Raw genomic sequence first — 15,722 nt, 5'->3', positions numbered from 1 at the left:
ATCCCAAATCATACTTATTTTGCATAGGGGATACCATGGTCATGAAGATTATTCTCCCAGGGTGAGGTTCATTCATTGCATTTTGGGTATGCTGACCCCTGTGATTTCCCCAAATGTGGGAAACTCGACTGCATTATTTGTGGTAGTGGGGGACTGTGTTTGTGTTTTCCTCTGGTCAGCTCTGGTAAAAGTCAGATTTCTTTGTTTCAGATCTTCCTCTAGCCTTGCTCTTCTTTCAAGAGTTCTCTTGTGTTGCCTCAGTTGGATCTCCTTCACTTGATAGGGGGGTACCCGAGCAGCGACCCTCCCCAGCTCTAGCCCAACTCCTACTTACCTGCCAGATGAGATACTATGATCATGAAGGTGTTTCTCCCAGGGCAAGGGTCACCCATTGCACTCTGGGTGTGCTGCTCCTGCGATTTCCCCAAATGTGGGACACTTGACTGCATAATTTGTGTTTCCCCTGGTCGGCTCTCGTATAATTCAGATCTCTTTGTCTCAGGTCTCCCTCCAGCCTAGTTTGCTGTCTGTTTCCACTTCTCTTTTCTTGAGCCGCTCCCTTCTATGCCCTTGCGCACTATCCTGACTTCTCCCGTCTGCTTACTTTGTGCCTTCCAACGCACAATGCGAACTACAGGTATTGCTGCAGGGCCCACACCCTTTTACTTGCCTTACAGAGCAGCTCTGGAGCTGTTACAGTGCCCAGCTGCTGCAAGAAATCAGCTTGAATGCTTCAGGGGCTGGGGCATAGCCAACATGAGCCCCACACCGAAGGAGGGTAGAGGTGTTTAATGCGAACTAGGGGTCATCCAAGCGCCGCAAAAGGCCGGCATGCCCTGCACGCCCCTTTTCTCTTTTCATATGCAGACGAGGGTTGAAGCCAACTTTGACCCACTGCTTGGATGACATCACCATATGCAAATCCATCTGCTGCAGGCCTTCCCCCAGGAATGCTTGCACTAGTTGTTGCATTTGGTTTGTTATTTGGGGGTGCTTAAGTATTAGGCAGCCTTCTGCCCTCCCATGTTCATCTGAAAATATGTGTTCTCCCTGCAGTTGTTGTCCCCAGATGAGAGTTCCCTTGTGCTGCCTCAGTTGAATCTCCTTTACTTGACAGAGATGTGCCTGAGCAGCGGCCCTCCCCAGCCCTATCCCAAATCATACTTATTTTGCATAGGAAATACCATGGTCATGAAGATTGTTCTCCCAGGGTGAGGTTCATTCATTGCATTCTGGGTATGCTGACCCCTGTGATTTCCCCTAATGTGGGAAACTCAACTGCATTATTTGTGGTAGTGGGGGACTGTGTTTGTGCTTTCCTCTGGTCAGCTCTGGTAAACGTCAGATTTCTTTGTCTCAGATCTTCCTCTAGCCTTGTTCTTCTTTCGAGAGTTCCCTTGTGCTGCCTCAGTTGGATCTCCTTCACTTGACAGGGGGGTACCCGAGCAGCGACCCTCCCCAGGTCTAGCCCAACTCCTACTTACCTGCCAGATGAGATACTATGATCATGAAGGTGCTTCTCCCAGGGCAAGGGTCACCCATTGCACTCTGGGTGTGCTGCTCCTGCGATTTCCCCAAATGTGGGACACTTGACTGCATAATTTGTGTTTCCCCTGGTCGGCTCTCATATAATTCAGATCTCTTTGTCTCAGGTCTCTCTCCAGCCTAGTTTGCTGTCTGTTTCCACTTCTTTTTTCTTGAGCCCCTCCCTTTTATACCCTTGTGCACTATCCTGACTTCTCCTCCTGTCTGCTTACTTTGTGCCTACCAATGCACAATGCAAACTACAGGTAGTGCTGCAGGCCCACACCCTTTTACTTGCCGTACAGAGCAGCTCTGGAGCTTTTTACAGTGCCCAGCTGCTGCAAGAAATCAGCTTGAATGCTTCAGGGGCTGGGGCATAGCCAACATGAGCCCCACACCGAAGGAGGGTGGAGGTGTTTAATGCGAACTAGGGGTCATCCAAGCGCCGCAAAAGGCCGCCATGCCCTGCACGCCCCTTTTCTCTTTTCATATGCAGATGAGGGTTGAAGCCAACTTTGACCCACTGCTTAGATGACATCACCATATGCAAATCCATCTGCTGCAGGCCTTCCCCCAGGAATGCTTGCACTAGTTGTTGCATTTGGTTTGTTGTTTGGGGGTGCTTCAGTATTAGGCAGCCTTCTGCCCTCCCATGTTCATCTGAAAATATGTGTTCTCCCTGCAGTTGTTGTCCCCAGATGAGAGTTCCCTTGTGCTGCCTCAGTTGAATCTCCTTTACTTGACAGAGATGTGCCTGAGCAGCGGCCCTCCCCAGCCCTATCCCAAATCATACTTATTTTGCATAGGGGATACCATGGTCATGAAGATTATTCTCCCAGGGTGAGGTTCATTCATTGCATTTTGGGTATGCTGACCCCTGTGATTTCCCCAAATGTGGGAAACTCGACTGCATTATTTGTGGTAGTGGGGGACTGTGTTTGTGTTTTCCTCTGGTCAGCTCTGGTAAAAGTCAGATTTCTTTGTTTCAGATCTTCCTCTAGCCTTGCTCTTCTTTCAAGAGTTCTCTTGTGTTGCCTCAGTTGGATCTCCTTCACTTGATAGGGGGGTACCCGAGCAGCGACCCTCCCCAGCTCTAGCCCAACTCCTACTTACCTGCCAGATGAGATACTATGATCATGAAGGTGTTTCTCCCAGGGCAAGGGTCACCCATTGCACTCTGGGTGTGCTGCTCCTGCGATTTCCCCAAATGTGGGACACTTGACTGCATAATTTGTGTTTCCCCTGGTCGGCTCTCGTATAATTCAGATCTCTTTGTCTCAGGTCTCCCTCCAGCCTAGTTTGCTGTCTGTTTCCACTTCTCTTTTCTTGAGCCGCTCCCTTCTATGCCCTTGCGCACTATCCTGACTTCTCCCGTCTGCTTACTTTGTGCCTTCCAACGCACAATGCGAACTACAGGTATTGCTGCAGGGCCCACACCCTTTTACTTGCCTTACAGAGCAGCTCTGGAGCTGTTACAGTGCCCAGCTGCTGCAAGAAATCAGCTTGAATGCTTCAGGGGCTGGGGCATAGCCAACATGAGCCCCACACCGAAGGAGGGTAGAGGTGTTTAATGCGAACTAGGGGTCATCCAAGCGCCGCAAAAGGCCGGCATGCCCTGCACGCCCCTTTTCTCTTTTCATATGCAGACGAGGGTTGAAGCCAACTTTGACCCACTGCTTGGATGACATCACCATATGCAAATCCATCTGCTGCAGGCCTTCCCCCAGGAATGCTTGCACTAGTTGTTGCATTTGGTTTGTTATTTGGGGGTGCTTAAGTATTAGGCAGCCTTCTGCCCTCCCATGTTCATCTGAAAATATGTGTTCTCCCTGCAGTTGTTATCCCCAGATGAGAGTTCCCTTGTGCTGCCTCAGTTGAATCTCCTTTACTTGACAGAGATGTGCCTGAGCAGCGGCCCTCCCCAGCCCTATCCCAAATCATACTTATTTTGCATAGGAAATACCATGGTCATGAAGATTGTTCTCCCAGGGTGAGGTTCATTCATTGCATTCTGGGTATGCTGACCCCTGTGATTTCCCCAAATGTGGGAAACTCAACTGCATTATTTGTGGTAGTGGGGGACTGTGTTTGTGCTTTCCTCTGGTCAGCTCTGGTAAAAGTCAGATTTCTTTGTCTCAGATCTTCCTCTAGCCTTGTTCTTCTTTCGAGAGTTCCCTTGTGCTGCCTCAGTTGGATCTCCTTCACTTGACAGGGGGGTACCCAAGCAGTGACCCTCCCCAGCTCTAGCCTAACTCCTACTTACCTGCCAGGTGAGATACTATGATCATGAAGGTGCTTCTCCCAGGGCAAGGCTCACCCATTGCACTCTGGGTGTGCTGCTCCTGCGATTTCCCCAAATGTGGGAAACTTGACTGCATAATTTGTGTTTCCCCTGGTCGGCTCTCGTATAATTCAGATCTCTTTGTCTCAGGTCTCTCTCCAGCCTAGTTTGCTGTCTGTTTCCACATCTTTTTTCTTGAGCCCCTCCCTTTTATACCCTTGTGCACTATCCTGACTTCTTCTCCTGTCTGCTTACTTTGTGCCTACCAATGCACAATGCAAACTACAGGTAGTGCTGCAGGCCCACACCCTTTAACTTGCCGTACAGAGCAGCTCTGGAGCTTTTTACAGTGCCCAGCTGCTGCAAGAAATCAGCTTGAATGCTTCAGGGGCTGGGGCATAGCCAACATGAGCCCCACACCGAAGGAGGGTGGAGGTGTTTAATGCGAACTAGGGGTCATCCAAGCGCCGCAAAAGGCCGCCATGCCCTGCACGCCCCTTTTCTCTTTTCATATGAAGATGAGGGTTGAAGCCAACTTTGACCCACTGCTTAGATGACATCACCATATGCAAATCCATCTGCTGCAGGCCTTCCCCCAGGAATGCTTGCACTAGTTGTTGCATTTGGTTTGTTGTTTGGGGGTGCTTCAGTATTAGGCAGCCTTCTGCCCTCCCATGTTCATCTGAAAATATGTGTTCTCCCTGCAGTTGTTATCCCCAGATGAGAGTTCCCTTGTGCTGCCTCAGTTGAATCTCCTTTACTTGACAGAGATGTGCCTGAGCAGCGGCCCTCCCCATCCCTATCCCAAATCATACTTATTTTGCATAGGAGATACCATGGTCATGAAGATTGTTCTCCCAGGGTGAGGTTCATTCATTGCATTCTGGGTATGCTGACCCCTGTGATTTCCCCAAATGTGGGAAACTCAACTGCATTATTTGTGGTAGTGGGGGACTGTGTTTGTGCTTTCCTCTGGTCAGCTCTGTTAAAAGTCAGATTTCTTTGTCTCAGATCTTCCTCTAGCTTTGTTCTTCTTTCGAGAGTTCCCTTGTGCTGCCTCAGTTGGATCTCCTTCACTTGACAGGGGGGTACCCGAGCAGCGACCCTCCCCAGCTCTAGCCCAACTCCTACTTACCTGCCAGGTGAGATACTATGATCATGAAGGTGCTTCTCCCAGGGCAAGGCTCACCCATTGCACTCTGGGTGTGCTGCTCCTGCGATTTCCACAAATGTGGGAAACTTGACTGCATAATTTGTGTTTCCCCTGGTCGGCTGTCGTATAATTCAGATCTCTTTGTCTCAGGTCTCTCTCCAGCCTAGTTTGCTGTCTGTTTCCACTTCTCTTTTCTTGAGCCGCTCCCTTCTATGCCCTTGCGCACTATCCTGACTTCTCCCGTCTGCTTACTTTGTGCCTTCCAATGCACAATGCAAACTACAGGTAGTGCTGCAGGGCCCACACCCTTTTACTTGCCGTACAGAGCAGCTCTGGAGCTGTTACAGTGTCCAGCTACTGCAAGAAATCAGCTTGAATGCTTCAGGGGCTGGGGCATAGCCAACATGAGCCCCACACCGAAGGAGGGTGGAGGTGTTTAATGCGAACTAGGGGTCATCCAAGCGCCGCAAAAGGCCGCCATGCCCTGCACGCCCCTTTTCTCTTTTCATATGCAGACGAGGGTTGAAGCCAACTTTGACCCACTGCTTGGATGACATCACCATATGCAAATCCATCTGCTGCAGGCCTTCCCCCAGGAATGCTTGCACTAGTTGTTGCATTTGGTTTGTTGTTTGGGGGTGCTTCAGTATTAGGCAGCCTTCTGCCCTCCCATGTTCATCTGAAAATCTGTGTTCTCCCTGCAGTTGTTGTCCCCAGATGAGAGTTCCCTTGTGCTGCCTCAGTTGAATCTCCTTTACTTGACAGAGATGTGCCTGAGCAGCGGCCCTCCCCAGCCCTATTCCAAATCATACTTATTTTGCATAGGAGATACCATGGTCATGAAGATTGTTCTCCCAGGGTGAGGTTCATTCATTGCATTCTGGGTATGCTGACCCCTGTGATTTCCCCAAATGTGGGAAACTCAACTGCATTATTTGTGGTAGTGGGGGACTGTGTTTGTGCTTTCCTCTGGTCAGCTCTGGTAAAAGTCAGATTTCTTTGTCTCAGATCTTCCTCTAGCCTTGTTCTTCTTTCGAGAGTTCCCTTGTGCTGCCTCAGTTGGATCTCCTTCACTTGACAGGGGGGTACCCGAGCAGTGACCCTCCCCAGCTCTAGCCCAACTCCTACTTACCTGCCAGGTGAGATACTATGATCATGAAGGTGCTTCTCCCAGGGCAAGGCTCACCCATTGCACTCTGGGTGTGCTGCTCCTGCGATTTCCCCAAATGTGGGAAACTTGACTGCATAATTTGTGTTTCCCCTGGTCGGCTCTCGTATATTTCAGATCTCTTTGTCTCAGGTCTCTCTCCAGCCTAGTTTGCTGTCTGTTTCCACTTCTCTTTTCTTGAGCCGCTCCCTTCTATGCCCTTGCGCACTATCCTGACTTCTCCCGTCTGCTTACTTTGTGCCTTCCAACGCACAATGCGAACTACAGGTAGTGCTGCAGGGCCCACACCCTATTACTTGCCTTACAGAGCAGCTCTGGAGCTGTTACAGTGCCCAGCTGCTGCAAGAAATCAGCTTGAATGCTTCAGGGGCTGGGGCATTGCCAACATGAGCCCCACACCGAAGGAGGGTGGAGGTGTTTAATGCAAACTAGGGGTCAGCCAAGCGCCGCAAAAGGCCGCCATGCCCTGCACGCCCTTTTTCTCTTTTCATATGCAGACGAGGGTTGAAGCAAACTTTGACTCACTGCTTGGACGACATCACCATATGCAAATCCATCTGCGGCAGGCCTTCCCCCAGGAATGCTTGCACTAGTTGTTGCATTTGGTTTGTTGTTTGGGGGTGCTTCAGTATTAGGCAGCCTTCTGCCCTCCCATGTTCATCTGAAAATATGTGTTCTCCCTGCAGTTGTTGTCCCCAGATGAGAGTTCCCTTGTGCTGCCTCAGTTGAATCTCCTTTACTTGACAGAGATGTGCCTGAGCAGCGGCCCTCCCCAGCCCTATCCCAAATCATACTTATTTTGCATAGGAGATACCATGGTCATGAAGATTATTCTCCCAGGGTGAGGTTCATTCATTGCATTCTGGGTATGCTGACCCCTGTGATTTCCCCAAATGTGGGAAACTCGACTGCATTATTTGTGGTAGTGGGGGACTATGTTTGTGTTTTCCTCTGGTCAGCTCTGGTAAAAGTCAGATTTCTTTGTTTCAGATTATCCTCTAGCCTTGCTCTTCTTTCGAGAGTTCTCTTGTGTTGCCTCAGTTGGATCTCCTTCACTTGATAGGGGGGTACCAGAGCAGCGACCCGCCCCAGCGCTAGCCCAACTCCTACTTACCTGCCAGATGAGATACTATGATCATGAAGGTGCTTCTCCCAGGGCAAGGGTCACCCATTGCACTCTGGGTGTGCTGCTCCTGCGATTTCCCCAAATGAGGGACACTTGACTGCATAATTTGTGTTTCCCCTGGTCGGCTCTCGTATAATTCAGATCTCTTTGTCTCAGGTCTCCCTCCAGCCTAGTTTGCTGTCTGTTTCCACTTCTCTTTTCTTGAGCCGCTCCCTTCTATGCCCTTGCGCACTATCCTGACTTCTCCCGTCTGCTTACTTTGTGCCTTCCAACGCACAATGCGAACTACAGGTATTGCTGCAGGGCCCACACCCTTTTACTTGCCTTACAGAGCAGCTCTGGAGCTGTTACAGTGCCCAGCTGCTGCAAGAAATCAGCTTGAATGCTTCAGGGGCTGGGGCACAGCCAACATGAGCCCCACACCGAAGGAGGGTGGAGGTGTTTAATGCGAACTAGGGGTCATCCAAGCGCCGCAAAAGGCCGCCATGCCCTGCACGCCCCTTTTCTCTTTTCATATGCAGACGAGGGTTGAAGCCAACTTTGACCCACTGCTTGGATGACATCACCATATGCAAATCCATCTGCTGCAGGCCTTCCCCCAGGAATGCTTGCACTAGTTGTTGCATTTGGTTTGTTGTTTGGGGGTGCTTCAGTATTAGGCAGCCTTCTGCCCTCCCATGTTCATCTGAAAATATGTGTTCTCCCTGCAGTTGTTGTCCCCAGATGAGAGTTCCCTTGTGCTGCCTCAGTTGAATCTCCTTTACTTGACAGAGATTTGCCTGAGCAACGGTCCTCCCCAGCCCTATCCCAAATCATACTTATTTTGCATAGGCGATACCATGGTCATGAAGATTGTTCTCCCAGGGTGAGGTTCATTCATTGCATTCTGGGTATGCTGACCCCTGTGATTTCCCCAAATGTGGGAAACTCAACTGCATTATTTGTGGTAGTGGGGGACTGTGTTTGTGCTTTCCTCTGGTCAGCTCTGGTAAAAGTCAGATTTCTTTGTCTCAGATCTTCCTCTAGCCTTGTTCTTCTTTCGAGAGTTCCCTTGTGCTGCCTCAGTTGGATCTCCTTCACTTGACAGGGGGGTACCCAAGCAGTGACCCTCCCCAGCTCTAGCCTAACTCCTACTTACCTGCCAGGTGAGATACTATGATCATGAAGGTGCTTCTCCCAGGGCAAGGCTCACCCATTGCACTCTGGGTGTGCTGCTCCTGCGATTTCCCCAAATGTGGGAAACTTGACTGCATAATTTGTGTTTCCCCTGGTCGGCTCTCGTATAATTCAGATCTCTTTGTCTCAGGTCTCTCTCCAGCCTAGTTTGCTGTCTGTTTCCACTTCTCTTTTCTTGAGCCGCTCCCTTCTATGCCCTTGCGCACTATCCTGACTTCTCCCGTCTGCTTACTTTGTGCCTTCCAATGCACAATGCAAACTACAGGTAGTGCTGCAGGGCCCACACCCTTATACTTGCCGTACAGAGCAGCTCTGGAGCTGTTACAGTGCCCAGCTACTGCAAGAAATCAGCTTGAATGCTTCAGGGGCTGGGGCATAGCCAACATGAGCCCCACACCGAAGGAGGGTGGAGGTGTTTAATGCGAACTAGGGGTCATCCAAGCGCCGCAAAAGGCCGCCATGCCCTGCATACCCCTTTTCTCTTTTCATATGCAGACGAGGGTTGAAGCCAACTTTGACCCACTGCTTGGATGACATCACCATATGCAAATCCATCTGCGGCAGGCCTTCCCCCAGGAATGCTTGCACTAGTTGTTGCATTTGGTTTGTTGTTTGGGGGTGCTTCAGTATTAGGCAGCCTTCTGCCCTCCCATGTTCATCTGAAAATATGTGTTCTCCCTGCAGTTGTTGTCCCCAGATGAGAGTTCCCTTGTGCTGCCTCAGTTGAATCTCCTTTACTTGACAGAGATGTGCCTGAGCAGCGGCCCTCCCCAGCCCTATCCCAAATCATACTTATTTTGCATAGGAGATATCATGGTCATGAAGATTATTCTCCCAGGGTGAGGTTCATTCATTGCATTCTGGGTATGCTGACCCCTGTGATTTCCCCAAATGTGGGAAACTCGACTGCATTATTTGTGGTAGTGGGGGACTGTGTTTGTGTTTTTCTCTGGTCAGCTCTGGTAAAAGTCAGATTTCTTTGTTTCAGATCTTCCTCTAGCCTTGCTCTTCTTTCGAGAGTTCTCTTGTGTTGCCTCAGTTGGATCTCCTTCACTTGATAGGGGGGTACCCGAGCAGCGACCCTCCCCAGCTCTAGCCCAACTCCTACTTACCTGCCAGATGAGATACTATGATCATGAAGGTGCTTCTCCCAGGGCAAGGGTCACCCATTGCACTCTGGGTGTGCTGCTCCTGCGATTTTCCCAAATGTGGGACACTTGACTGCATAATTTTTGTTTCCCCTGGTCGGCTCTCGTATAAATCAGATCTCTTTGTCTCAGGTCTCCCTCCAGCCTAGTTTGCTGTCTGTTTCCACTTCTCTTTTCTTGAGCCGCTCCCTTCTATGCCCTTGCGCACTATCCTGACTTCTCCCGTCTGCTTACTTTGTGCCTTCCAACGCACAATGCGAACTACAGGTATTGCTGCAGGGCCCACACCCTTTTACTTGCCTTACAGAGCAGCTCTGGAGCTGTTACAGTGCCCAGCTGTTGCAAGAAATCAGCTTGAATGCTTCAGGGGCAGGGGCATAGCCAACATGAGCCCCACACCGAAGGAGGGTAGAGGTGTTTAATGCGAACTAGGGGTCATCCAAGCGCCGCAAAAGGCCGCCATGCCCTGCACGCCCCTTTTCTCTTTTCATATGCAGACGAGGGTTGAAGCCAACTTTGACCCAAGGCTTGGATGACATCACCATATGCAAATCCATCTGCTGCAGGCCTTCCCCCAGGAATGCTTGCACTAGTTGTTGCATTTGGTTTGTTATTTGGGGGTGCTTAAGTATTAGGCAGCCTTCTGCCCTCCCATGTTCATCTGAAAATATGTGTTCTCCCTGCAGTTGTTGTCCCCAGATGAGAGTTCCCTTGTGCTGCCTCAGTTGAATCTCCTTTACTTGACAGAGATGTGCCTGAGCAGCGGCCCTCCCCAGCCCTATCCCAAATCATACTTATTTTGCATAGGAAATACCATGGTCATGAAGATTGTTCTCCCAGGGTGAGGTTCATTCATTGCATTCTGGGTATGCTGACCCCTGTGATTTCCCCTAATGTGGGAAACTCAACTGCATTATTTGTGGTAGTGGGGGACTGTGTTTGTGCTTTCCTCTGGTCAGCTCTGGTAAACGTCAGATTTCTTTGTCTCAGATCTTCCTCTAGCCTTGTTCTTCTTTCGAGAGTTCCCTTGTGCTGCCTCAGTTGGATCTCCTTCACTTGACAGGGGGGTACCCGAGCAGCGACCCTCCCCAGGTCTAGCCCAACTCCTACTTACCTGCCAGATGAGATACTATGATCATGAAGGTGCTTCTCCCAGGGCAAGGGTCACCCATTGCACTCTGGGTGTGCTGCTCCTGCGATTTCCCCAAATGTGGGAAACTTGACTGCATAATTTGTGTTTCCCTTGGTCGGCTCTCGTATAATTCAGATCTCTTTGTCTCAGGTCTCTCTCCAGCCTAGTTTGCTGTCTGTTTCCACATCTTTTTTCTTGAGCCCCTCCCTTTTATACCCTTGTGCACTATCCTGACTTCTTCTCCTGTCTGCTTACTTTGTGCCTACCAATGCACAATGCAAACTACAGGTAGTGCTGCAGGCCCACACCCTTTTACTTGCCGTACAGAGCAGCTCTGGAGCTTTTTACAGTGCCCAGCTGCTGCAAGAAATCAGCTTGAATGCTTCAGGGGCTGGGGCATAGCCAACATGAGCCCCACACCGAAGGAGGGTGGAGGTGTTTAATGCGAACTAGGGGTCATCCAAGCGCCGCAAAAGGCCGCCATGCCCTGCACGCCCCTTTTCTCTTTTCATATGAAGATGAGGGTTGAAGCCAACTTTGACCCACTGCTTAGATGACATCACCATATGCAAATCCATCTGCTGCAGGCCTTCCCCCAGGAATGCTTGCACTAGTTGTTGCATTTGGTTTGTTGTTTGGGGGTGCTTCAGTATTAGGCAGCCTTCTGCCCTCCCATGTTCATCTGAAAATATGTGTTCTCCCTGCAGTTGTTATCCCCAGATGAGAGTTCCCTTGTGCTGCCTCAGTTGAATCTCCTTTACTTGACAGAGATGTGCCTGAGCAGCGGCCCTCCCCAGCCCTATCCCAAATCATACTTATTTTGCATAGGAGATACCATGGTCATGAAGATTGTTCTCCCAGGGTGAGGTTCATTCATTGCATTCTGGGTATGCTGACCCCTGTGATTTCCCCAAATGTGGGAAACTCAACTGCATTATTTGTGGTAGTGGGGGACTGTGTTTGTGCTTTCCTCTGGTCAGCTCTGGTAAAAGTCAGATTTCTTTGTCTCAGATCTTCCTCTAGCTTTGTTCTTCTTTCGAGAGTTCCCTTGTGCTGCCTCAGTTGGATCTCCTTCACTTGACAGGGGCGTACCCGAGCAGCGACCCTCCCCAGCTCTAGCCCAACTCCTACTTACCTGCCAGGTGAGATACTATGATCATGAAGGTGCTTCTCCCAGGGCAAGGCTCACCCATTGCACTCTGGGTGTGCTGCTCCTGCGATTTCCCCAAATGTGGGAAACTTGACTGCATAATTTGTGTTTCCCCTGGTCGGCTGTCGTATAATTCAGATCTCTTTGTCTCAGGTCTCTCTCCAGCCTAGTTTGCTGTCTGTTTCCACTTCTCTTTTCTTGAGCCGCTCCCTTCTATGCCCTTGCGCACTATCCTGACTTCTCCCGTCTGCTTACTTTGTGCCTTCCAATGCACAATGCAAACTACAGATAGTGCTGCAGGGCCCACACCCTTTTACTTGCCGTACAGAGCAGCTCTGGAGCTGTTACAGTGCCCAGCTGCTGCAAGAAATCAGCTTGAATGCTTCAGGGGCTGGGGCATAGCCAACATGAGCCCCACACCGAAGGAGGGTGGAGGTGTTTAATGCGAACTAGGGGTCATCCAAGCGCCGCAAAAGGCCGCCATGCCCTGCACGCCCCTTTTCTCTTTTCATATGCAGACGAGGGTTGAAGCCAACTTTGACCCACTGCTTGGATGACATCACCATATGCAAATCCATCTGCTGCAGGCCTTCCCCCAGGAATGCTTGCACTAGTTGTTGCATTTGGTTTGTTATTTGGGGGTGCTTAAGTATTAGGCAGCCTTCTGCCCTCCCATGTTCATCTGAAAATATGTGTTCTCCCTGCAGTTGTTGTCCCCAGATGAGAGTTCCCTTGTGCTGCCTCAGTTGAATCTCCTTTACTTGACAGAGATGTGCCTGAGCAGCGGCCCTCCCCAGCCCTATCCCAAATCATACTTATTTTGCATAGGAAATACCATGGTCATGAAGATTGTTCTCCCAGGGTGAGGTTCATTCATTGCATTCTGGGTATGCTGACCCCTGTGATTTCCCCAAATGTGGGAAACTCAACTGCATTATTTGTGGTAGTGGGGGACTGTGTTTGTGCTTTCCTCTGGTCAGCTCTGGTAAAAGTCAGATTTCTTTGTCTCAGATCTTCCTCTAGCCTTGTTCTTCTTTCGAGAGTTCCCTTGTGCTGCCTCAGTTGGATCTCCTTCACTTGACAGGGGGGTACCCAAGCAGTGACCCTCCCCAGCTCTAGCCTAACTCCTACTTACCTGCCAGGTGAGATACTATGATCATGAAGGTGCTTCTCCCAGGGCAAGGCTCACCCATTGCACTCTGGGTGTGCTGCTCCTGCGATTTCCCCAAATGTGGGAAACTTGACTGCATAATTTGTGTTTCCCTTGGTCGGCTCTCGTATAATTCAGATCTCTTTGTCTCAGGTCTCTCTCCAGCCTAGTTTGCTGTCTGTTTCCACATCTTTTTTCTTGAGCCCCTCCCTTTTATACCCTTGTGCACTATCCTGACTTCTTCTCCTGTCTGCTTACTTTGTGCCTACCAATGCACAATGCAAACTACAGGTAGTGCTGCAGGCCCACACCCTTTTACTTGCCGTACAGAGCAGCTCTGGAGCTTTTTACAGTGCCCAGCTGCTGCAAGAAATCAGCTTGAATGCTTCAGGGGCTGGGGCATAGCCAACATGAGCCCCACACCGAAGGAGGGTGGAGGTGTTTAATGCGAACTAGGGGTCATCCAAGCGCCGCAAAAGGCCGCCATGCCCTGCACGCCCCTTTTCTCTTTTCATATGAAGATGAGGGTTGAAGCCAACTTTGACCCACTGCTTAGATGACATCACCATATGCAAATCCATCTGCTGCAGGCCTTCCCCCAGGAATGCTTGCACTAGTTGTTGCATTTGGTTTGTTGTTTGGGGGTGCTTCAGTATTAGGCAGCCTTCTGCCCTCCCATGTTCATCTGAAAATATGTGTTCTCCCTGCAGTTGTTATCCCCAGATGAGAGTTCCCTTGTGCTGCCTCAGTTGAATCTCCTTTACTTGACAGAGATGTGCCTGAGCAGCGGCCCTCCCCAGCCCTATCCCAAATCATACTTATTTTGCATAGGAGATACCATGGTCATGAAGATTGTTCTCCCAGGGTGAGGTTCATTCATTGCATTCTGGGTATGCTGACCCCTGTGATTTCCCCAAATGTGGGAAACTCAACTGCATTATTTGTGGTAGTGGGGGACTGTGTTTGTGCTTTCCTCTGGTCAGCTCTGGTAAAAGTCAGATTTCTTTGTCTCAGATCTTCCTCTAGCTTTGTTCTTCTTTCGAGAGTTCCCTTGTGCTGCCTCAGTTGGATCTCCTTCACTTGACAGGGGCGTACCCGAGCAGCGACCCTCCCCAGCTCTAGCCCAACTCCTACTTACCTGCCAGGTGAGATACTATGATCATGAAGGTGCTTCTCCCAGGGCAAGGCTCACCCATTGCACTCTGGGTGTGCTGCTCCTGCGATTTCCCCAAATGTGGGAAACTTGACTGCATAATTTGTGTTTCCCCTGGTCGGCTGTCGTATAATTCAGATCTCTTTGTCTCAGGTCTCTCTCCAGCCTAGTTTGCTGTCTGTTTCCACTTCTCTTTTCTTGAGCCGCTCCCTTCTATGCCCTTGCGCACTATCCTGACTTCTCCCGTCTGCTTACTTTGTGCCTTCCAATGCACAATGCAAACTACAGATAGTGCTGCAGGGCCCACACCCTTTTACTTGCCGTACAGAGCAGCTCTGGAGCTGTTACAGTGTCCAGCTACTGCAAGAAATCAGCTTGAATGCTTCAGGGGCTGGGGCATAGCCAACATGAGCCCCACACCGAAGGAGGGTGGAGGTGTTTAATGCGAACTAGGGGTCATCCAAGCGCCGCAAAAGGCCGCCATGCCCTGCACGCCCCTTTTCTCTTTTCATATGCAGACGAGGGTTGAAGCCAACTTTGACCCACTGCTTGGATGACATCACCATATGCAAATCCATCTGCTGCAGGCCTTCCCCCAGGAATGCTTGCACTAGTTGTTGCATTTGGTTTGTTGTTTGGGGGTGCTTCAGTATTAGGCAGCCTTCTGCCCTCCCATGTTCATCTGAAAATCTGTGTTCTCCCTGCAGTTGTTGTCCCCAGATGAGAGTTCCCTTGTGCTGCCTCAGTTGAATCTCCTTTACTTGACAGAGATGTGCCTGAGCAGCGGCCCTCCCCAGCCCTATTCCAAATCATACTTATTTTGCATAGGAGATACCATGGTCATGAAGATTGTTCTCCCAGGGTGAGGTTCATTCATTGCATTCTGGGTATGCTGACCCCTGTGATTTCCCCAAATGTGGGAAACTCGACTGCATTATTTGTGGTAGTGGGGGACTGTGTTTGTGTTTTTCTCTGGTCAGCTCTGGTAAAAGTCAGATTTCTTTGTTTCAGATCTTCCTCTAGCCTTGCTCTTCTTTCGAGAGTTCTCTTGTGTTGCCTCAGTTGGATCTCCTTCACTTGATAGGGGGGTACCCGAGCAGCGACCCTCCCCAGCTCTAGCCCAACTCCTACTTACCTGCCAGATGAGATACTATGATCATGAAGGTGCTTCTCCCAGGGCAAGGGTCACCCATTGCACTCTGGGTGTGCTGCTCCTGCGATTTCCCCAAATGTGGGACACTTGACTGCATAATTTGTGTTTCCCCTGGTCGGCTCTCGTATAAATCAGATCTCTTTGTCTCAGGTCTCCCTCCAGCCTAGTTTGCTGTCTGTTTCCACTTCTCTTTTCTTGAGCCGCTCCCTTCTATGCCCTTGCGCACTATCCTGACTTCTCCCGTCTGCTTACTTTGTGCCTTCCAACGCACAATGCGAACTACAGGTATTGCTGCAGGGCCCACACCCTTTTACTTGCCTTACAGAGCAGCTCTGGAGCTGTTACAGTGCCCAGCTGTTGCAAGAAATCAGCTTGAATGCTTCAGGGGCAGGGGCATAGCCAACATGA

At 50.2% G+C, this 15,722-nt stretch overlaps 27 non-coding genes and 1 pseudogene across 27 annotated transcripts; all 28 read left to right on the top strand.

The window, feature by feature from the left end:
• The first annotated feature begins 10 nt into the window (after positions 1-10).
• Positions 11-174, top strand: LOC134967463 (U1 spliceosomal RNA). Its single transcript, XR_010188938.1, has one exon. It is a non-coding gene; the product is annotated as a U1 spliceosomal RNA (small nuclear RNA).
• A 152-nt stretch (positions 175-326) lies between these two features.
• Positions 327-489, top strand: LOC134967712 (U1 spliceosomal RNA). The gene has a single exon (XR_010189112.1). It is a non-coding gene; the product is annotated as a U1 spliceosomal RNA (small nuclear RNA).
• A 671-nt stretch (positions 490-1,160) lies between these two features.
• Positions 1,161-1,324, top strand: LOC134967375 (U1 spliceosomal RNA). Its single transcript, XR_010188865.1, has one exon. It is a non-coding gene; the product is annotated as a U1 spliceosomal RNA (small nuclear RNA).
• Positions 1,325-1,476: 152 nt separating this feature from the next.
• LOC134967764 (U1 spliceosomal RNA) lies at positions 1,477-1,618 on the top strand (annotated as a pseudogene).
• A 695-nt stretch (positions 1,619-2,313) lies between these two features.
• LOC134967462 (U1 spliceosomal RNA) lies at positions 2,314-2,477 on the top strand. Its single transcript, XR_010188937.1, has one exon. It is a non-coding gene; the product is annotated as a U1 spliceosomal RNA (small nuclear RNA).
• A 152-nt stretch (positions 2,478-2,629) lies between these two features.
• LOC134967710 (U1 spliceosomal RNA) lies at positions 2,630-2,792 on the top strand. The gene has a single exon (XR_010189111.1). It is a non-coding gene; the product is annotated as a U1 spliceosomal RNA (small nuclear RNA).
• Positions 2,793-3,463: 671 nt separating this feature from the next.
• LOC134967364 (U1 spliceosomal RNA) lies at positions 3,464-3,627 on the top strand. Its single transcript, XR_010188856.1, has one exon. It is a non-coding gene; the product is annotated as a U1 spliceosomal RNA (small nuclear RNA).
• Positions 3,628-3,779: 152 nt separating this feature from the next.
• LOC134967591 (U1 spliceosomal RNA) lies at positions 3,780-3,942 on the top strand. The gene has a single exon (XR_010189041.1). It is a non-coding gene; the product is annotated as a U1 spliceosomal RNA (small nuclear RNA).
• A 674-nt stretch (positions 3,943-4,616) lies between these two features.
• LOC134967304 (U1 spliceosomal RNA) lies at positions 4,617-4,780 on the top strand. Its single transcript, XR_010188807.1, has one exon. It is a non-coding gene; the product is annotated as a U1 spliceosomal RNA (small nuclear RNA).
• Positions 4,781-4,932: 152 nt separating this feature from the next.
• On the top strand, positions 4,933-5,095 carry LOC134967723 (U1 spliceosomal RNA). Its single transcript, XR_010189119.1, has one exon. It is a non-coding gene; the product is annotated as a U1 spliceosomal RNA (small nuclear RNA).
• A 671-nt stretch (positions 5,096-5,766) lies between these two features.
• On the top strand, positions 5,767-5,930 carry LOC134967302 (U1 spliceosomal RNA). Its single transcript, XR_010188805.1, has one exon. It is a non-coding gene; the product is annotated as a U1 spliceosomal RNA (small nuclear RNA).
• Positions 5,931-6,082: 152 nt separating this feature from the next.
• Positions 6,083-6,245, top strand: LOC134967552 (U1 spliceosomal RNA). The gene has a single exon (XR_010189009.1). It is a non-coding gene; the product is annotated as a U1 spliceosomal RNA (small nuclear RNA).
• Positions 6,246-6,916: 671 nt separating this feature from the next.
• Positions 6,917-7,080, top strand: LOC134967429 (U1 spliceosomal RNA). Its single transcript, XR_010188910.1, has one exon. It is a non-coding gene; the product is annotated as a U1 spliceosomal RNA (small nuclear RNA).
• Positions 7,081-7,232: 152 nt separating this feature from the next.
• LOC134967770 (U1 spliceosomal RNA) lies at positions 7,233-7,395 on the top strand. The gene has a single exon (XR_010189152.1). It is a non-coding gene; the product is annotated as a U1 spliceosomal RNA (small nuclear RNA).
• Positions 7,396-8,066: 671 nt separating this feature from the next.
• Positions 8,067-8,230, top strand: LOC134967380 (U1 spliceosomal RNA). Its single transcript, XR_010188869.1, has one exon. It is a non-coding gene; the product is annotated as a U1 spliceosomal RNA (small nuclear RNA).
• A 152-nt stretch (positions 8,231-8,382) lies between these two features.
• LOC134967590 (U1 spliceosomal RNA) lies at positions 8,383-8,545 on the top strand. The gene has a single exon (XR_010189040.1). It is a non-coding gene; the product is annotated as a U1 spliceosomal RNA (small nuclear RNA).
• Positions 8,546-9,216: 671 nt separating this feature from the next.
• LOC134967451 (U1 spliceosomal RNA) lies at positions 9,217-9,380 on the top strand. The gene has a single exon (XR_010188928.1). It is a non-coding gene; the product is annotated as a U1 spliceosomal RNA (small nuclear RNA).
• A 152-nt stretch (positions 9,381-9,532) lies between these two features.
• LOC134967709 (U1 spliceosomal RNA) lies at positions 9,533-9,695 on the top strand. Its single transcript, XR_010189110.1, has one exon. It is a non-coding gene; the product is annotated as a U1 spliceosomal RNA (small nuclear RNA).
• A 671-nt stretch (positions 9,696-10,366) lies between these two features.
• On the top strand, positions 10,367-10,530 carry LOC134967374 (U1 spliceosomal RNA). The gene has a single exon (XR_010188864.1). It is a non-coding gene; the product is annotated as a U1 spliceosomal RNA (small nuclear RNA).
• Positions 10,531-10,682: 152 nt separating this feature from the next.
• LOC134967713 (U1 spliceosomal RNA) lies at positions 10,683-10,845 on the top strand. The gene has a single exon (XR_010189113.1). It is a non-coding gene; the product is annotated as a U1 spliceosomal RNA (small nuclear RNA).
• A 674-nt stretch (positions 10,846-11,519) lies between these two features.
• On the top strand, positions 11,520-11,683 carry LOC134967300 (U1 spliceosomal RNA). The gene has a single exon (XR_010188804.1). It is a non-coding gene; the product is annotated as a U1 spliceosomal RNA (small nuclear RNA).
• A 152-nt stretch (positions 11,684-11,835) lies between these two features.
• On the top strand, positions 11,836-11,998 carry LOC134967618 (U1 spliceosomal RNA). The gene has a single exon (XR_010189063.1). It is a non-coding gene; the product is annotated as a U1 spliceosomal RNA (small nuclear RNA).
• Positions 11,999-12,669: 671 nt separating this feature from the next.
• LOC134967363 (U1 spliceosomal RNA) lies at positions 12,670-12,833 on the top strand. The gene has a single exon (XR_010188855.1). It is a non-coding gene; the product is annotated as a U1 spliceosomal RNA (small nuclear RNA).
• Positions 12,834-12,985: 152 nt separating this feature from the next.
• Positions 12,986-13,148, top strand: LOC134967629 (U1 spliceosomal RNA). Its single transcript, XR_010189072.1, has one exon. It is a non-coding gene; the product is annotated as a U1 spliceosomal RNA (small nuclear RNA).
• A 674-nt stretch (positions 13,149-13,822) lies between these two features.
• Positions 13,823-13,986, top strand: LOC134967299 (U1 spliceosomal RNA). Its single transcript, XR_010188803.1, has one exon. It is a non-coding gene; the product is annotated as a U1 spliceosomal RNA (small nuclear RNA).
• A 152-nt stretch (positions 13,987-14,138) lies between these two features.
• On the top strand, positions 14,139-14,301 carry LOC134967617 (U1 spliceosomal RNA). Its single transcript, XR_010189062.1, has one exon. It is a non-coding gene; the product is annotated as a U1 spliceosomal RNA (small nuclear RNA).
• Positions 14,302-14,972: 671 nt separating this feature from the next.
• LOC134967439 (U1 spliceosomal RNA) lies at positions 14,973-15,136 on the top strand. The gene has a single exon (XR_010188918.1). It is a non-coding gene; the product is annotated as a U1 spliceosomal RNA (small nuclear RNA).
• Positions 15,137-15,288: 152 nt separating this feature from the next.
• LOC134967697 (U1 spliceosomal RNA) lies at positions 15,289-15,451 on the top strand. The gene has a single exon (XR_010189106.1). It is a non-coding gene; the product is annotated as a U1 spliceosomal RNA (small nuclear RNA).
• Positions 15,452-15,722: the final 271 nt, after the last annotated feature.

The sequence above is a fragment of the Pseudophryne corroboree genome, chromosome 10 (assembly GCF_028390025.1).
Source record: "Pseudophryne corroboree isolate aPseCor3 chromosome 10, aPseCor3.hap2, whole genome shotgun sequence".
In the NCBI taxonomy this organism is placed as follows: domain Eukaryota; kingdom Metazoa; phylum Chordata; class Amphibia; order Anura; family Myobatrachidae; genus Pseudophryne; species Pseudophryne corroboree.
The sequence above is the reverse complement of the archived record's forward strand: the minus strand, read 5'-3'. Positions and strand labels throughout refer to the sequence as shown.